Source organism: Miniopterus natalensis, chromosome 15 (assembly GCF_054644295.1).
Source record: "Miniopterus natalensis isolate mMinNat1 chromosome 15, mMinNat1.hap1, whole genome shotgun sequence".
NCBI classification, from domain to species: Eukaryota; Metazoa; Chordata; class Mammalia; order Chiroptera; family Miniopteridae; genus Miniopterus; species Miniopterus natalensis.
Window position 1 is genome coordinate 28,295,265 of NC_142095.1, and position 19,346 is coordinate 28,314,610.

The following is a 19,346-nucleotide window of genomic DNA, read 5'->3' on the forward strand; positions in this document are numbered from 1 at the left end:
GCCATAATAAGCTACCACAGACCCAAATGCCTTAAAACAACAGAAAGTATTCTGTCACAGTTCTGGAGGATGGAAGTCCAAAATCAAGGTGTCGGCAAAGTTGGTTCTTACTGGAGGCTGAGAAAGAGCCTGTCTGTGCTTCTGGCGGTTGCCTGCCATCCTTGGTGCAACTTGGCTTGCAGAACTATGGCTCCAATCTCTGCTTCCATCTTCACATGACATTACCCCCTGGACCTGAGTCTGTGTCCCTGCCTTGTCTTCTTGTAAGGACACCAGTCATTGGATTAAGGCCCACCTTAATGACCTCATCTTAACTTGATTTTATCTGCAAAGACTCTGTTTCCAAATAAGGTTGCATTCACAGATACAGGGGGTTAATACTTCGACATATCTTTTGCGGGGCTACAGTTCAAACCATGACACACCCCAACTGGCCACTGCTTTGGCTCTAGCTGGTTCCTCTTAGCCACCACATCTGTCCAGTAGCCTGCCTTTCACAAGTACACCCTTTCCTCTACTACCCCTTCAGGGCACAGTGCTGGTATCTATCTGGGAGCCTCACCATCTTTAGCCTTTACCCTGCCACACCTCTGTCCATCTCCTTTCTCTAACCCCTCCTCTGTTGCACTCTGAGTGCCCACAGCCAAACTGTGAAGTTGAGAAAATCCAAAAAGGACATTGTAAGAACCACTTCAAGAGTTTGCCCTGTGTCTTTGGAGTGTGACAGGTACAGAGACAGGTGCTACACCTCGGTCTAAAGAAGTGTATGCGAGACTTGGCTTGAAGTGGCCTGGGAAAATTTGCCCCCCACCAACAGTGGGGGAAAGATGTGTATTGTATTTTACCCTGTGGGTTTCATCATGGAAGATGAATGGCTCATTTTTTTAAAAACTAAGACTGTTTTCTATGTCAGAACAAGACAGCCTGTGCAGGTGGAAGCTTTCAGGTAAGAGGTTTCCTACCTTTTATCTCTCATCCAACTCAAGAGGAACAGGAGGCAGGCAGTCTGGAGAAGAGGGTGGGAGTGGTTAGATGAGCGATGTTGAGAAAGAGCAATGCTGACCGTAGATGCTGGGCACCCCCAGTCCACCACCACCCTTAACAAAGTTACCACCCGAGGTAGGCTCAGAGATGGAGAAGTTTAACCTGGAAGGAAGTTCTGAATTTTGGTTCCTGCTCTGGAGTGAACACTGTGATTATTAAGACGAGGCTGATCTTATGGTTAAAAATGAACTAAGGGTGTTTTTCCCCAGGAATGACAAGAAACATTATGGAACTTCACAGCAATTTCATCTAAGGTGCAAGGAAGAATGGTCCACGAGCGGGTCTGATGGGACAGTGGTGGGCAAAAATAAACACGTATAAACACTTGTCTTCTGCTAGCACCCAGTTGGGACCTACTCATTCTGTATGCTTGCTAGAAGGAGCTAGAGCTGGAGACATGAATATAAATAAACATCAGATAAAATCAGAAAAGGTGAGGCGTAAATAAAATAGAAAGATGAACCAAGGGGCAGCATGTATAAATATGGGGCTCCCAGGGCCGTACGCTGGTAAAAAGTTGGACTGCAAATATGGCCCTGAGTTTCCTGGCAGCCAAAGCAAGACAATCAATTACAAAATTGAATCTGTCCGCCGAACGTGAAGCACAGTAGTTTTTCAAATGAAACAATGCTCTTCTTGTACTCAAGCCTTAAATTTTTCATGTGACTCTTCAAACAGGCTCCACTGATTTAGTGGACAATATCCTTAGCAACAAGCTACGATAAATATCATAGCGGGTTTCACCCTTCAGCTTCTTGCATCATCTATCAAAGAAGGCCAACAGCAGGCCGGGAAAGCGAGCTGTGGGAAGTTAGCACAGCTGGATACACGCAGGTAGCCCCCGTGGTCGGGCTTGAGAGGCGTCTACTGGAGCAGCGCACCTGATGAATTCCAAACCGGGCAGTGGGGGCAGGGGCAGGTGCAAGGGTCCCGTGCAAGCAGCGGGGTCCCCATTTCTCATCAGCCACCTTCTTCCACACCCAGGACGGAAAACTCATCCATCACTCATTGCAAACACCGGCTCAGATGGCCTAACCTGCCTGGCTGACTGAAGCAGTCTCAGTCTTCGCAGGGTCCCCAGAAGGCACCATATACAAGAATTCTATTTACTTTTTGAGGCAATTCTTAAATTTTTTTCTAGGTTTTGATTCACAAGACACAATTAGGAGCTCGTTCGTGTTACTTCCGGCTCAAGTGAACACTGAAACTGCATGGTGCCCGCAAATGGAGTGATGTTCTGCCCAGATTAAATGCGCGTGTCCCGAACGACTGTGTTTCAGAAGTATAGAGTTATTCTAACAAGGAATTGATTTGGATGTACGAGTATACTATTATTCAAATAACTTTCAAACATAACGGGGCTTAAAGAAAAATACCATTTTCTACCTCAGCAGAGCATGTAATGGCTCGTCGCTGCACGTAAAGTTTAATTTGTGCAAAGGCTCAGTGTGCCTTCCGCCAGCCCCCCTCTCGGAGACCCACGCCGGGTTATCCGGACTTGCCCTCTCCCCTCTGTCTGCCTGTGAGGTTTCAGGAAGGAACGACGGAGTAGGGGAGAGTGTCAGCAGCTGGGCTGCTCCATTTCAAATAAAAGCAAGGTCAAAGGGGGTCTTTGGGAGGAAATTCCCAAGCCCCCTGGGTATAGCCGTTTGTAGGGACGAAGTAAGAGTTAGCCAGACAGAAAAAGGGGTAGCAGGGGTGAGGTCAGCAGGAGAGCACATAAGGGCACCTAGACAGAGAGAGCGGCGTGGCCAAGGCCAAGAGACTGCAGAGCCCTGAAGGCAGAGTGCTTTAGGACTCTCTGTGGCTCCATGTGGGTGGTGGGTTCTGGAGCGCCCAAAGGCCAGGAAATGGGGCTGGTGATGGGCATGCGTCAGATCTCAAAGGGCCCTCCTTATGTGCCCTGCAAGGAAGCTGGGGACTTCTCTCTCCTGAAGCCCGAGAGACAGGATGAAGGGCTTTGAGCAGAGGCGTGACCCTACCTGTCAGGAAACCCGGATGAGTCTGTCACCACACAGAAGCCCAACGTCTAAAATACCAGCTATATTGCTCAGTTCAGTATCATCACTGTCCACTTGGTCATTTGCTTACATTTATCTCAGGTGTGTGACTTTCTCCCCAGGTGGACCGTCAGCTCCCAGAGGCAGGAGCCAGGTGTCCTTCCAGGGTCCCAAAGGTGCTGCCTCACAGCTCACGTGCCCTTGGTGTGGAGTTCTCCTTGCTCTTTGCACAGGTGGCCTTGGGTCACCCTCCTGCCTTGCTCCAACGTTAGAGTAGTTTGTTCTCTCCTCTGGTTCCACTGGTAAGCTGGAACTTTCTCGAGGAACCAATGCCTTTGTTGCAATTAGGAAAAGGCAGCCCTCCTTCCAGGACCCCTTCCCTGGATGCATACAGCCGTTGAGGCATGAGCTTGGGCAAGAGGACAGAGCACAGCCGGTGCAGCCACACGCAGCTCCCCGGTTTGCTCCATCGGGCCTCATCTCCCTACTCTCGGGGACCAGCACACTGTCACACCAAGCCCCAGGCACGCATTTTATAAACTACTCAAAACCCTTCAACCCAATACATGAAATGAACTTGGGATTAGGCGGGAATCCTTTGCTTTATTTGTGGTTTGGATATGTGTGTTTATACATACATAAAAAAAGACCTGGAAGGATGAACAGCTAACGGTTATGAGAGGTCATCCTGGCGAAGTGAGACTGGAAGGAAGGAAGTTTTATTTTATTCTGATTGTTTTTTATAAGAAGCATATATAACTTCTATAATGCAATTTTTTAAGTTAAAAAATTATCCTTCAAGGCATAAGGTCAGGCCCCCAACTCCTGAAGGGAAGCTCTGCAGACTCCCAGGTCTGGTGTCCTGTCCCATCCCTGAACACACCTTGAGCAGAACAGAGCCCCCAGCCAAGTTCATTGCCACATGCGATCCGATGCTGCGCATTCACCTGTGCATGAACAGAAGGGTGAATGAGGGTTTCCTGTGTGGCTCAGCATCGCAGCCCCACAGCTGAGGGTCCTCAATATTAAGTGCCCCTAATTATAAAGCAAGCACCAAGATTCTTGCTAAGAAACGAATTGGCGGTCCTATGACCCTGATCCCACCCCACCCTCCCTTATACACACACAGACTAGAAAGTCAAAGGAGGTCATGGATGGGAGAGGCAGTCCTTAGGGGAGCTGGCTGTGAAAAGGGAGGGATGTGTTCCAGTCCAACTGGGACAGGTGAGGAGGACTCTTGGGACCCAAGTGGTGATTCGATCAGAAAGGACTGCTGCTGCCTGAATGTGTGTCAACTGTGAAGATGACCGTTCTTGCAGCTAAAGGGACCGTAAAATTACGGGGTCTGCAGAGTGTTGTCAAGGGGTCAGGAAGGAAAGCACAGCAGAGCATGTTTGAAGGCTGTGGATGGGGAAAGTAAATTCTTGCTTTGCGCCCCAGGGAGTTCAGGCTATCTATGATTCCAGTTGCAGATAAGTATGTGTATCCCCAACAAGATGCGACTTTTGATAGGGAAGGGTTGTGTGGCCTGTGCATCTGGAGTCACCTTGTCCAGCACAGGGAGCTCTTGAAACACCCAAGAAATTGATGTTGGTGAGATGGGAGTGGGGTGGGAGAGAGATGATTGGATTCAGCAAAACTAGAACCCAAATAGCCTCCTTGGCCCCATTTCAAAACCTTGACTTCAATTAAACAATATTTAACATTTTTAAGCAGATCTGACAGAACCTTTCTATGTAATGTGCACCTTGGCTCTCCTAGAGGGGAATGAAGTTAGGCCACTTTTTGAAACTTATTTACCCACCAAACATTCCCTGGGTTAGAATCTTTAATAAATTCTCAAAACCACTGAGGAAGTTTAGAAAATACTGTCCAAAGCATCACTGACCCAGCATCTGCCAGGGACAGCGTCTCCCAGGCCCCAGCCGTGCGCCCTCCTTTCTCCTGTTCTTTCACTTATTCCAGAAACGTTTTAGCACATGCGCTCTGCGGCAATGGACTGGGTGTTGGGGACACAGCCGAGGACGAGACAGATGCTGCTGCTTTCCCTGGGGGGCTGCACTCTGGAGAGGGAGAATCAGAGCGCGCGGGAGCCATAAATGGGGATGGAGGCCGAAGCAAGGAGGACGGCGGGGGGCCATGGGAGCCCATGACAGGCTGAGCCCGGGCAGGCCGGGGTGTCGGGGGAGGGACCCTCACGCTGAGAGCTGGAGGATGGATATAAGGTGGTGGAGAAGAGAGAGAGCCGCAGGGAATTCCAGGCTGGAGAAGCAGCATGGCAGGAGGCGGGAAGAAGCTTCACTCCTTTCCAAATGTGTTTCAGCCCCTAAACTCAGTGGCATCGGACACTCTGGAGGGAAAAAAACACAAAAGGAAAACTGCCCTTTAGAAGTTTCTCGAAAGTTAAACTATACATGGGCAATCTTTTTGTTCTGCTGGAACCACCACCGTTTCCCTTCCATGCGGAGCCTACCGGCTTTAAATTACTTAACAGCACCCTCCCTGCCAGCCTGGGCATCTCCTATCTCGAGTGAGGAGGCATTGATGGATGTGCCCCTGTTTCCCTTTATTGCATGGCCTAATCTATCATAATGCCTTTTATAAATTAGTATTCTTAAGTTCCCATCGTGCATCCGTGTCTTTTGATTTATATAATACAGATCTAATTTATGGATCACTGCAGTAATTTATAGCTCAGATAACTAATTTGTCTACCCTGTACCAAAATGTGTAAGTCACTTAGTACTTTTCTCAGTGACACAGATGGGTCCTAAGTGATCTGAGTGATTTGTACTGGCAGGGCCTGAAACCATGGGAAGCCCTAGCTTTCGATCACTCTGAGGATCACTCTTCTCAAAGGTCCCAAAAAGGAAGCCCACACACCCCACTCCCAGTAATTTACTCTAAGCAAATAAATAGTTGAGAAGAAATGACTATGAGCATGCCTCTTGCAGTGCAATTTAGAATGGCAAAAATGTTGGAAATAATATAGATGTCCAGTAATAGAAAATAATTTGACAAAGAATCTTCAACTAAATGTATATATTGTTACGCAGCAAATAAAAACAGTTCCAAAATTCAGTGGTTCTCAATCAGGGATGATTTTGCCTCCCAGGGAACATTTGGCAATATCTGGAGGCATTTTTGACTGTCACACTGGGGGGTGAAGTCTATTGGAATCTAGTGAGTAGAGGTCAGAAGTGCTACTAAACATCCTATAATGTACAGGACAACTTCCCACAACAAATAATGATCTGGTGCAAAATGTCAATAGTGCCAAGGTTGAGAAATCTTGCCATCATTACATACAACATAAACAAGGTGTTTTACTTGTTTTACATATAATCACTGATATAAGTGAACCACAAGAGCACAGAAGTGTATCCATGCTATAACTTCAGCTATAAAAACATGCATATGTACCAGGACCACAGAGAGGCAAAATACAAAGAAAGCAGATGTATTGTTTGGGGGGTGAAACTATGGGCAAGTATATAAATTTTAATTTTGAAAATCAGTTTTTCAACAAATAAAAATGGACAAAGTACTTTATGAGTAATATTAGAGAGGAAGGAGATAGATGAGAGGGTGAACAAAGAGAAATAAAAAGTATAGAACACAAACACAAAACAGCTGAGTTAGGCAAATAGGTCACCCACCTGACTGACACTCAGAATCCTTTGAGATGTTTAAACAAAAATATAGCCCCTCACTATGAAATGACCCTTTTATCTCTGGTAATGCTCCTTATGTAATATTGATATAGCTGCAGCAAGTTTTTTATGCTTAGTATTTACATAGCATAAATTTTCTATTTCTTTCACTTTAACCTGCTTGTGTCTTTGTATTTTAAGTGTGTATCTCTTAAACAGCATAGGTTTGGGTCTTGCTTTTTTATCCAGTCTTAGACTCTGCCTTTTAAACAGCATGTTTAATCCATTTACATTTAATGTAATTCTTATTTTCTTCTTATCTCCTCTGTTCTCTTTTCCTTTGTTTTTCCTTTCATTTGGGTTAACCAAGTGTTTTTTAGTTCCACATTGTATCTCCTCCATTGGCTATTTAGCTATAACTTTTTTGTTTATGTTTTGTGATTGCGCTCATAATTAAAATATGCATCCTTATACAGTCTGCCTGGAATTAATATTATACCACCTCCTTTACAATGAAGAAACTTATAAAGTACAATTATCTTTACACCCCCTTCCTGCCCTTGTACTATGTTGTTGTATATTTCATGTCTACATATATATTTACATTCCACAATACATTGTCATCATTTTTGCCTTAAACAATCAATTGGCTTTAAGGAATATAGAAAATAAAGAAAAACAGTATTTTCTATTTAACATTTCTAGTGGTCTTCTACCTTTCTTATAGATTCAAATTTCCATCTGGTATAATCTCTCTTCCACCCAAAAAAACTCCCTTAGCTGGCAACAAATTTTCTCAGCTTTTATCTGAAAATGTTTTATTTCGCCTTAATTTTTTACCATGTTTTTATTATAATGGCTTTCAAACATATAGGAAATTTGAAAACTTTTATACCATATAATCACTGCTTAGGTTCTACATGTCAACAGATGTGCAAGGCATGCATCCCAAAGCCTCACTCCATTCCCTTCCAATGCTTGTGACCCCAAGTCTGTCACTGCAGCAGAAACTACTTGGATGTGGAGCTTACCTATGCTTGGCTAGCTTCTTAGCCTGTCTGTGTATCAGTTTTCTCATCTGCAAACTCAGTATAAACAATAACACCTACCCTTTAGAGTGGTACTCAGGATTAAACGAGTTGTTATTTGTAAAATGTGTAATGTGTAAGGGGATGTGCTAATCATTTCCTATCCACTTAAACTTACAACAACCCTTTGAGGTGTGTGCTACGATAATCCCTAATTAGCCAACGAGAAGAAGGAGGGTTAGACCGACGAAGAAACTTACCCATGTCAGGCAGCCTGTAAGTGAAAGAGCCTGAGCTCAAACCCGAGTCTGACTGGAGCCTAATCTTGTACCTGCTCTGCAAATGTTCCCCAGACTTGCTGGAACGTAAGAATCCCCTGAGCACAGAGTAAAACCACGGATTCCCAGACTTAGCCTCAGACCCACTAAATCAGCTCTGTGGCAGGGCCTAGAAACCTATATTTTAGCACAGGCCCCAGGTGACTCTTATTAGAAAGTCTTGGAGACATTGTATAAGCTTTACCAATATTTATCTGTACACTTACCACTAAGGACCGCTGTCTATTTGTTAAAACAATGTGTGCTACATGACAGATCATGGAAACCCAGACAGGTACGTGTGTAGTTAATTCTGCAAAAGGTTTTCACTTGTAGAGCTAAGTGTGGGCATTCTGGAAGTACAGAAGAGGGACACTCAGCTCCCAGGGGGGGACTCCCAGAAGAAGCAGCGCCTGAGCTGAATCTCAGAAGAATTGCAGAAGTTATCCGGCACAGGAGGCAGAGGTATTTCAGGCCAAACTCACAGCACAGGCAAAGATACAGAGGCATAGGAATGCGCTTCTATGTTCAGGGGACCCTATTGTTCAGGGCACACATGTGCTTAACTAGCCAGAAACCTGGTGGAAATCTGGCAGATACATATGTGGGGCCCAGGCCTGCAGAGCCACTGACTGACCTTGGTTTCTCATTGCCTGTGCCCATCTCTTGCTGTTTCACACACTGTAAACACCAGAACTTTCAAGGGAACAAGGCCTGCATCTCTCACATCTTTTTTTCTCTCCCACCATCATATGAAGTTGGTGGAACGGGCCTCACCATCCCTGCCCCCCATCCCAGGCCAGGCCCTGTCCCTCACCCCCTTCCCTGTCTGAGAAAACCACTGTTACAGGAAACTCTCAATCACATCTTCCTATGGAACCCTCTGCTATCAGCACAGCATGGTTTTTCCTTCTAACTCAAAAACTGATGGACTTAACAAGTTCTGGCTACTTTTTAACAGCTCTTATGTAAAACTCATCAAAGATCTGATTCCCAGGAGACTAATAAGTCAGATGCAACATAGAAAGGAGCACGTAATGTTGGCCAAGTCTATCCAAGCCACGCCCTTTTCTCTCATTTTGAAGAAAGTAGGAAAATGACAATTGGATATCACCGGTGACCCAACATCTCTGCCCCAGGAAAGCCATAAGGAGAGTGCCATCCCCTTCCAGCTTTGAAATGGTTGCCCAGGCATGCTGGCAGACTCAGAGAAGATAGCAGGCACCCACTCCGCTGCCTTCCCTGAGCACCAATAACAATGAGAGTAGACCCTTTCACAGCGCTCACTGTGTGCCAGGCACTAAGTACTCCGCATGTGTTAGCTCACTGAAGCCCTTCAACAGCTCTATGAGGAAGGTATAAGTGTAAGTGTCTCTAGTTTACAGATAAATAAATGGAGACACGGAGATTAAGTGATTTGCCCAATGCCGCACGCACTAGCAAGTGACAGAGCTGAGATAAGAGCTGAGAGAGTCTCTCTCTACTCTGGGGCCCTGGACCAACCTACCAGGTAAGTGATCACCAGACAACAGTAAATGAGAGCCAGTTATGACTTGTCTTGGTTGTTGGTGTCCGTCCCTTGGCCTCCTAGGTGGTCCGAATAGATGATGTGGCCAGGAGACCGGAGGCATGAAGGCCCCCACTGAGAGGTGAGTAACTGGCAAATGCCAGGCTGGAGTTTTGCCTCTTTAACAAGAGAGAGCCAGAAGCTAAAGGCATAAAAGGAATAGAGGGATTTCAGGTGTGATCCAGAAAGTCTGAAAAGATTTGGAGTTAAGTGGGGGAGGGAATAAAGGTTTTACAAGGCCTACTGCCCGCATGGGCAGGCTGACAGCTGTGTTCCCCATGGCTGCCTATATGGAATTCTTTGATGTTCAGTTTAACTGAATTACATTTGCATTTACTGAACATCCACTATGTATTAGACACTGGATTATGTGTTATGAATAAGGCCTGGGACATAGTCCTCATGGAGCTCAAAGCATGGGGGGAGGAGGGGGTGTCCAGCAGACATGCCAATCAATGGCACTTGTTTGTATTAGAAAAACATTGGAAATAAAGTAAGTGTGCATGATATGGAAAGGGCTTCATTACATATTAAATGAAAAAAGCAAGGTATAGAATATAGTGTGTTACCTTCCACATAAAAATGGAGGAAAATTCGAGTATATATTAATGTTTGCTTATATAAGCACACCTGGAAGGCCACCCAGAAACCCAATAACAGTGGTTCCTGCGGTTGAGGTTGGAGGGCGGAGGGACTGGGCACAGGCTAAAGATGGAAAAGAAGAGTTTCACTTTATATATTTTCTTTATTTTATTTTGGAACTGAACATTAGAACTACTCAAAAATTAAATTAAAAAGTAGGTGTGATTATAGCCCATAGGAACAGTCTTAGCATTGCCTCTGCGTATGAAGAAAGCCCTGTCCTTCGCTGCCCATCCAGCCCAGCGCTGGGCCCCGGCAAGGCCGCGATCAGAGTGGGGGGAGAAGCAGCAGGGAGCGCGCTCGCCTCCCCACAGGGGAGGCCAGATTCCCGGCAGTCTGACCCCGAGCCACTCGCAGCCTGAAGGGCCTCATGCCCGTCCCTGGAACCCTGGCTGCGTCCCCTCCCCATTAGCCTCCTGCCCCATCGGCAGCGCTGCAGGATGATTTCAAAGCAAACCCTGGGAGCCCGCTGGACTCTCAGCAGCAACAGAGGACTCTGAAGGCCATGCGCAGCTCAATGTTTTTGCTTCTTGCCTTTTCCTCTTTAATTACAGCACAATTTGCATTTATATGGCTTCATCCTGCCACTTTGTGGGCAGCGTTGATGATGATGGACACTCCATAACTTCCCATCCTGGCTGGAGAGTCAGGAGGGCGGCCGCCGTCTCCAATAAAATCCTTTCCAATTAAACAGTTCATTGGACATGTCATGGTTTGGGGTTCTCGTTATCCACCGATGTGCACGTCTCGTGGATATTTCTTCACACCCGTCATCGTGAGAAGGTCTTAGTGCAGAAGACACTCGGAGAATTACGCTCCCCCAGTGAATGGCTGTGACGACACTGACCTGAAAACGCGCCTCCTGAGTTAGACTCGCATTAGAAGCCGAGCTCTTCTCCCTTCATTGCAGTGTCCTGGGCTTTACTTTCCCAGATCTTGTGTCCAAAATGGTATCAGATGCTCCACAAGATGAAACATGGCAAAGATATTGACAGAATAACTTCGGACCTCTAACAAGGTCCATCTACCAGGGGCCATGTGTCTGCAGGTTTCTCCAGTGAACCCCTCAGCACGTAGCCGCTGTCCTGGATGGTGTGGCTCTCCTGGCTGATGTAGCTCGCCTGGCAGCTCACTTGGCTGAAAAGACAAGGTCAAGAATTGCTTATTTACAACCAAAATCCCAGAAAGGAAACTCACCAAAATATAATGCTAGTTACCTCTGGGAAGTCTGATTACTGGCGTCTCTTTAATTTCTTCTCCATTTGTTTTTGTGCTCTCCATGTCGTTGGAGTTTTTAACCATTCAGTACATTTTATTTTTATAATAAAATAATTTAAAATAACACTTATAGCTAAAGAAGAGGGAAATAAGCAAATTGAAAATGTTATTTATTTACAACTGATTCTATAGTCACAACCATGACAAAGAGAAAGGGAAATAAACAATGAGAGGCCCTTTGATAGTGAGTGACTGGATCCTGCACTTTTAGGGCCACCTAACAAGCCTAACTATATCAGCCCCCCCATATTACCCCCACCCCACTCCACCTTAACCAACAAATGTAAACTTCAAGTGCACCAGTGCCAGCAGCAGCCACCCAGACCCCAGCACCGAGTTCCAGAACCACTCCCAACTCTTCCATGTCTAGCCTGACTCCTAATTGTTCATTCGGGCCCCCTTTACAAACTTCCCCCCATGCCACATCCTGCTGCTAATTTTGGTTTTGACTCAGACACTGGTTTCTGGTCACTTCTACCCCAGGCCACCTCAAGAGCCACCCCCCACCCCCAAGTACTGGCTCCCTGGTTGGCTGTCTGGCTTTTGTACGAAAGGATCATTTATTCTATAGCTGAGCTTGTGCCAAATAGCTTGAGCCAGGCTGTCCTGGGACTCTAATTAGTGAGCTGCTTAGTCCAAAAAAGGGCACGAATGCAGCTTTCCTTAACTTCCCCCTCCAAATACTCATTATGGCTCTTCTTTAAGCTTGAGGCCTCTGTGAGGATTACCACAAGAAAGTGTTGCCTCGGGAGGGACCCTGGGGGAGAAAGGAAAGTTTGTGAGGGTTAGGCATGTCTAATGCTTTAGCGTCCACCAACCCTGGGGCTGCCCCCTCCCTGGACTTAAATGATACTTCAGTTATTTTTAATTAGGATAAAATGAAAGCTTTCAAAACCCTAGGTGACCAAGACTGGCTAGAGGGTCTCACAGGTCTTTTAATTCTGTCAAATGCAAAATCCAAGCAATATCTTGCTACAGCTTATATTCTACCCAACCATTTCCTTAGGAAGCAGAATGCTCCCTTCTCTTGAAGCCTTTGAACCCAGCTCTGACACGTCTTCCTCAGTGAGCGAAGCCAGTAACAAAGGGGTTGCCTGCAATTTTGAGCTGAATCCCACAGGCCCAAGCAAGCTGTCGAGGAAAAGGCAAACTTCAGTGTCATGACCCTTTGCATTCCCTTTCTGGTCAAAAATTGTGGGTTCAAAGCAAACTCCAATTGCAACTTCCTTTCACTTTATTTGGGGGTCAAAGGAACCCATTTCTCTTTAATTCATTTATTTTTGTAGGGCGGTAAGAGCCAAATACAAATTCCTTTTGATATAAACCACATATATATCAAAAGATTAAATAAGTGGGATTTCCAACCAAAGGAGCTTTAAACAGGGGAATGAGTGCCATGTTCTCCCTCCCTCAGTGTGGATATGCATCCAACCTTCCAAGCCAGGGTGCGGTGGTTTGGACCTCCCTTAGTTAAAGACAAGAGTCTAAAATTATCAGTGCTATTTGTTCTTACAAGAATGAAAAATCATATATGGCCATCTCAGGAGTTTCAGGCCCCATTTAAGGACTCAACTAAAGAGCCCACATAAAACTAAAGACAGCCTTTGGCTACTGCAGGCACCAACTGTCATTTACCTCTCAGTAGACATCATGATTTAAGCAAAAATCTCATATTTACCAAGTATCTGGTGGCAAATGACGTGCATGGCATGTTCCAAAGTAACAAATAGAAATTTGCTTATAAATGAACAAGAAAGTCACTTGTAGCCCTTTTTGTGGAAATCCAGCCTTTGTATGTCTCTGTGGCATACTCTACTCAAAGCCCCACTCACCAGCAGGTTCTGTTCACCATTGCAAAAGCATAAATAAAGCAACTCTCGGGCAGCACACTCCAATGCCTTAGCAATACCTCTAAAAACACAGTTGTCTGGAAATTCCAGTGCCAACCAAATGAGTTAAGCCCACCTTACCTCTCTCTCCCACTGGTTACAACTGAAAATTTAGACAAAATGAAAAAAGCATCTACTTTCAGACTCTGAAAAGTTAACAAGAGTAAGTAGATTGGAGAAGGGAGCCAACACTTACAGAATGATCCGTATCGGTGAGGGAAGATTCCTGGTGTTTCCTCTTTTTCCCTCTGACTTTGACCCAAGGGTGGTGCCACCACAGGGGCAGCAGACAGGGGTCCTAAAACACAGAGAGAGCAAAACAGAGCAAAGATGTGGGAAAGGGCTGGAGGGAGTTAAGAGAGCGTGGAAGAAATCTCAGAGAGGAGAGAGCTGGGGAAGGGGTCCCTTTATTCTGCCACAAGTTCCAGGATAACCCCTAAGCTGTCTGCACAAGATCAACCCAAAGCACATAGCCGAGGCCTTGGCCAGTAAGGCTCAGTTGGTTGGGCGTCATCCTGTGCCCATGTGTCACAGAGGCACGAGTTTGGAATAGACCCAAAGCAGCATAACAAAGGCTTTGAAAACCAGATTAACATCGGAATCGCTGCCTATGTGATGGCAAGAGGTAAACTTGCAGCTTGAACCCAATCAAACTGATTGCCTGCTAAATGATAGAATCAACATTCTGCAGAGAATGTAACAAGACCCAAAGATTCATGACACAGTGTCCCAAATGTCCAAAATTATTATAATAAAAAAGCACCCAACCTACAAAGAAGCAGGACAATGTGATCCATACCAGACAGATCTTCCATCCTGAACCACTGCAGAGCATCCCACCCAGCTCACCCTCCTGTGCACAGTGACTGTCTTAGCTCAGGCTTCCTAAAAGCAGAGCCGAAGGTGGGGATTCTTGTTCAAGTGATTTCTTGGGGGAATGTTTTCATAGGGGAGATGAGGAAAGCGGGGTGAGGCAGAGGAAGAGACTGGCAAAGCCGAGGGCTAAGCTTGATCTTTCAGGTAAGTTCAGGGGCCCTGGTTGTACCAGAGCTGGTCCCACCTTGGGGCAAAGTAGATTGCCTCCTGTGATTGTTGGCCATTGGCTCGGGAGTAGTGGGGCATGTTGTTTTGCAGGGAGAGTGGCTCAGTTTGGCCAAGGACAGTGCTTTAGAAAAGGGGACAGCTGGTGAGCTGTGAGCTGTTAGCAACAAACGCTCAGAAGCTGGGAGATGGCACCAAAATGAACGAGAGATTTGGGCAGACCACCAACGACATCCACTATAATGACCTTTCCAACAAACTTATCTGATTTCATCATGTCTTTAATTAAAACGGTCAGATGATTCTAACTGCACTGGGCTGTGGTGGAAGCATGGAGCCCAAACTGTCTCCAACTGCATATAAGACCATCATAGTCTAGTCCAAATTAAATCAGCCTTCCTAACACCTCTCTTTCACTCTCTCTCATTCACAGAGGTGAAGCAGGCTAGTGAGTGGAAGCAATCGCCTCATGCAGAAAATTCCATTTCCTAATCCATTCATTTTCGAGTGATCCAAACTGCCTCTGTGGGTTGATCACACAAAGCTGACGAGAGCATACCCTCCTCTATCACTTTAACCCTGAAGATGCTGTCACTGAGGCCCTGCTTTCTTGCCTCCATCCCTTAAGGGCTCGGAGAAGGTGGCCTGACACGTGAATGGACCATCAGGCTGCCAGGTGTGACATCCCAGCTCGATGCCTTTATCCCATATCTCTAATTGGGCTTCACCACAATCTCAGACTTCTCAGGAGGATGGGAGCTAACTCAGCCTGATGGAAATAAGAAGTCACTGTCAGCTGCTGTCCCTGGGACACAGGACCATTTCAACATGCTGATCCCAGAACACAGCCTCACACAGGGACATTGCGCTGGAAGCAGAGACAGTGTCACCACGCACAGCCACCATATAAAGATGACAATATTGCCCTGGCGGGTGTAGCTCAGTTGGCTGAGCATCATCCTGTGCACCCAAAGGTGCCAGTTTGATTCCCAGTTAGAGCATATGCTGGGTCACAGGCTCAGTCCTGAGTAGGGGGTGTGCAGGAGGAAGCCAATTGATGTTTCACTCTCACATCAATGTTTCTCTCTCTCTCTCCCCTCCCTTCCTTCCTCTCTCTCTAAAAATCACTTTTTAAATCTTTTAAAAAATAAGTAAAAATAAAGATGACAATATGCCATGCTGGTGCCCTGCATCAGGGAGGAAAAATTTGTCCTCCAGGTGCTGGCAGAGCTGGTCACTCAGCCCAGCACCTCTGGATCAGATGCCTACCCAGAACTACCCAAATTTAACAATCACAGCATCCCTGTCTTAAAGTGTTGTTCATGAATCCTCCTGCCACACCGTGCAGTAGGTACTGTTCTGCCCTTTTCACAAGATGGGAACCTGAGGCTTCAAGAGATGAAGCTGCCTGCCCAAAGCCACCTGCTAGGGCCTGAGATTCACATCCAAACCCATTTTTCTCTCTACCATTCTACTCTAGAGAGAAGAAAACAGGACAGAATAGGAAACGGAAAGGCTCAGGTGAGCAAGACTAAGCCCACGTAGTTCCTCTTAGCCCAGGCAAGAAGGAGACATTGACACGGGGTTCTAGTGACTCCATTACTGCCTTTTCCATGTTCTTCCTGAAGCAGAGAGGAGAGGGGGTCTCTCTGCAACACTTTGGGAAGGGGGCCAAACCACAGGAGGAGAGCAAAGGTGCAGAGTGCAGAAGGAATCCATCCATCAGTGTAGTCACAGCAGGAAGGTGGAGAAGAGGAGAGTGGGTGACAGGTAACAGGAGTGTGAGGTGGAGCCAGATGGTAAGGGGTGAGGAGGGGAAAACAGAAATCTTTGATAGGGGCCAACAGGGGCTTTAGAAGTGGGGATGCTGACCACTGTTCTGCTCCCATCACCCAGTATGGAGCCCAGCTCACAGAAGACAATAAATGAATAAGTGAGTAAATAAAGGGAAAATTCTGGAGATAAAAATCAAGGTGTGGCTGCCGAAAGCTATTCTGCTGAGATAAATCCCATTTATCACACCATTTACCAGAAAAAATTTTTCTCCTCTAAACCAGCAGGCCTGTCCTGCAAGTCAGAGCCAGGCCAGCTGCTGGCTCAGGAGTCTGTCGCCTGCCTCCTGCCACCCTTAATGAGATGTGATTGCTGAAGGGAAGCAGCTAATTGCATGATGTTTTATTAATCCTCTCCCCATGAAATATTAATTGCAAACTTTCAAAAATACAAAGATCTGCCTGCTTTTTAATGGCTCAGGTTTGCGATCTCCCAGATGAATGTTTGAGAGTTTCCTGCTGAGGGACAATGGTGACAAGCATTGGATGCCAGATCCTGTAGCAGGAGCACAGCTGACAGCCCAAAACACAAGGGGATGTAAGGACTGCCTCCCTCAGTGAGCCGCTCTGCCCAGCAGTCAGGCTTCTGTCCCGGGGGGTAGGAGGGGGAGCGTGGCTACCTGGTGCTGTGCAATGAATTAGACTAAAGATTTATGTTAAAATATTCAGCCCACTATGGACCAAAAAGATGTGGGACACCTGCAAGAGGAGATCATTAGCACCAACATAGCAAGGATTTTATTGTGAGACTCACCTCTTCCTTCCCCTCTTTTCCCTGAGACTGGTTCACCTTGGGGGGGGGGGGGGGGGGCATCAAAGAGAAACACAAGCCTGAAAGCAGGTGTGTTGACTGAATTCCAAGGGTGGTGGTTCCTGGAAGCAGGAGGGAAGAGGCAAGAGGCTGGCTTCCAGGGATGGAGTGGGCCAGGTGGGGAGACCTTTATGAGGACCCTCAACCCACTGCCCACATAGTCCTGGAAGGCTGCAATGGGATGCCTGCTAGCCTGGAGCCAAGACCCAAGCATGGTACCCCCACAAAGGGGCTTTTGCATGAGTGGGAGAAGTAGGCATGGCCACTCCCTTAAACCATCCTCACCGCCAGGACCCAGGACCACAGAAATAAGAGAGATGGCTCCCGGGGGGCATGGGAGGATGCCCAGCCTGGAAAAAGGGTTACTGGGATATGCCTCCAGGAGCCAAAGGGAGGTAGGGCTGCCCCTCTAGCAGGTTCCCTAGAGATGAAGGGGCCACCTTGAGCACTGTGCCCAAACCCCACACAGCACCATCATGGAGACAACCAGCAAAGGCCCCCAGCGATGGCTGGAGCCAGCCTGAAGCAGGATAGGGTCTGCAGCACTTCCCACGGCCAACTTGGAGGAGGCTAACGAGGGAGCCTTCACCTCCCCGTCTCTCCTCCATGCCTGCAAACCCCACATGAGATACACTTGGAAAAGGGGGTAATCCCAGGACCAGACCCCACACACCCTCCTCAGTCTAAGAAAGCAGGGCCACAGCTCTAGCCTGCACTGAGGAAAGAGAAAAATTTGACCAAAAAGTTTGAAACCAAAGTAGATATTTCATTGTAGAGGGGGAAACTGAGGCACAGAGAGATGGAGTCACTTCCCAAGGTGTCCCAGGACATGGCAGAGCAGAGACACATGCCCTCAGCCGGGCCGTCCTGCCTCTGCCTTTCCTAGCAGCTGCTCTGACGCACACTAATGGCGAGGATGGTGCGGGCGACTGTGACAAATGACAAATCCCTCGTAGGCAGACGAGACTCAGTGAAGGCTTTCAAATGTTCGAAGCAACAAAGAGATAATGATTCTCCTAACCCTAAATATCATTAAAATTACAGACGAATCTCAGAGGGAAGGCTGGTGTGGGGAGAGATTAACCAAAGAATTTATGTGCTTATGTGCATAACCCATGGACACAGACAATCGTGCAGTGAAGGCCTGGGGGGGGGTGGGCGGCATGGAGGGGGTCAATGGGGGAAAAGGGGGGAACATCTGTAATACTTTCAACAGTAAAGATAAATTTTTTAAAATTATAGTACTCAGTGAAAATAAGTCACAAATTTTCCATGCATACTGAAATTGAAATAGCTTTTCTCTAGATATGACTGCAAAATTCTGGAGTTCACTCAAGCTAAAGCTGTTGCAATATTTTTTCCATGACCCTACTTGGCTGGCAGCTTCCCGGATCAGATGGGGTACCCCTCAACAGCCTTAGGGAGGGTTTAGAAAACCTCCAGTCACACTTTTAGGTCTCAGCTTATATGTCACTTCTTTTCTGTCACCCTCCTCCCCTCAATAAGATGAAGTGCTCTTGCTATCTGCTCCCATCATATCCCATATTTCTTTTTTTTATTAAATTTATTGGGGTGACAATGGTTAATATGTACATGTAGGTTTCCGGTGTGGGTTTCTATGTTACAAGATGTGTGTATTGCTCTGTATGCCCACCACCCAAGGTCATATCTTCTCCCGTCACCATATAGTAAGACCCCCTTCACCTCATTTCAAGGTACTTGTCACATCATATTGTAATTGTGCCTTTTTAAAAATATATATATATCTTTATTGATTTCGGAGAGAGGAAAGGAGAGGGAGAGAGAGAGAAACATCAATGATGAGAGAGTCATTGATCGGCTGCCTCCTGCACATCCCCGATGGAATCAAGCCCGCAACCCGGGCATGTGCCCTGACGGGGAATCGAACCCTGATCACCTGGATCCTAGGTCGATGCTCAACCGCTGAGCCACGCCCAGCTGGGCTGTAATTGTGTCTTAATTGTCTTCCTTATAAGACTGTATATTCTCTGAAGATACACATAGGATTCTCATGGATACTTGTTGAATGGATGGATGAATGGAGTTGAGTGAGCACTCTGTGGCCATGGAGCTGTAGCTAAGGGAACTGCGCTGGGCATCGAGGAACAGGATGAGCTGAAATTGGGGCGTTTAAGCTTAAAATCTTTCATAATAATGGAGGGAGGGAAAGAAGAAGGGGGGGGAAGAAGAGAGGGGAGAGGAAAAATTGTTTTGTGTCCCTGC

At 46.6% G+C, this 19,346-nt stretch overlaps 1 long non-coding RNA gene across 1 annotated transcript; it reads right to left on the minus strand.

The window, feature by feature from the left end:
* Positions 1 to 11,321: 11,321 nt before the first annotated feature.
* LOC107532633 (uncharacterized) lies at positions 11,322 to 13,662 on the minus strand. Its single transcript, XR_001602759.2, has 3 exons — positions 13,615 to 13,662; positions 11,469 to 11,602; positions 11,322 to 11,388 (listed from the first exon to the last, which is right to left on the minus strand). It is a non-coding gene; the product is annotated as an uncharacterized LOC107532633 (long non-coding RNA).
* Between the last annotated feature and the right edge of the window lie 5,684 nt (positions 13,663 to 19,346).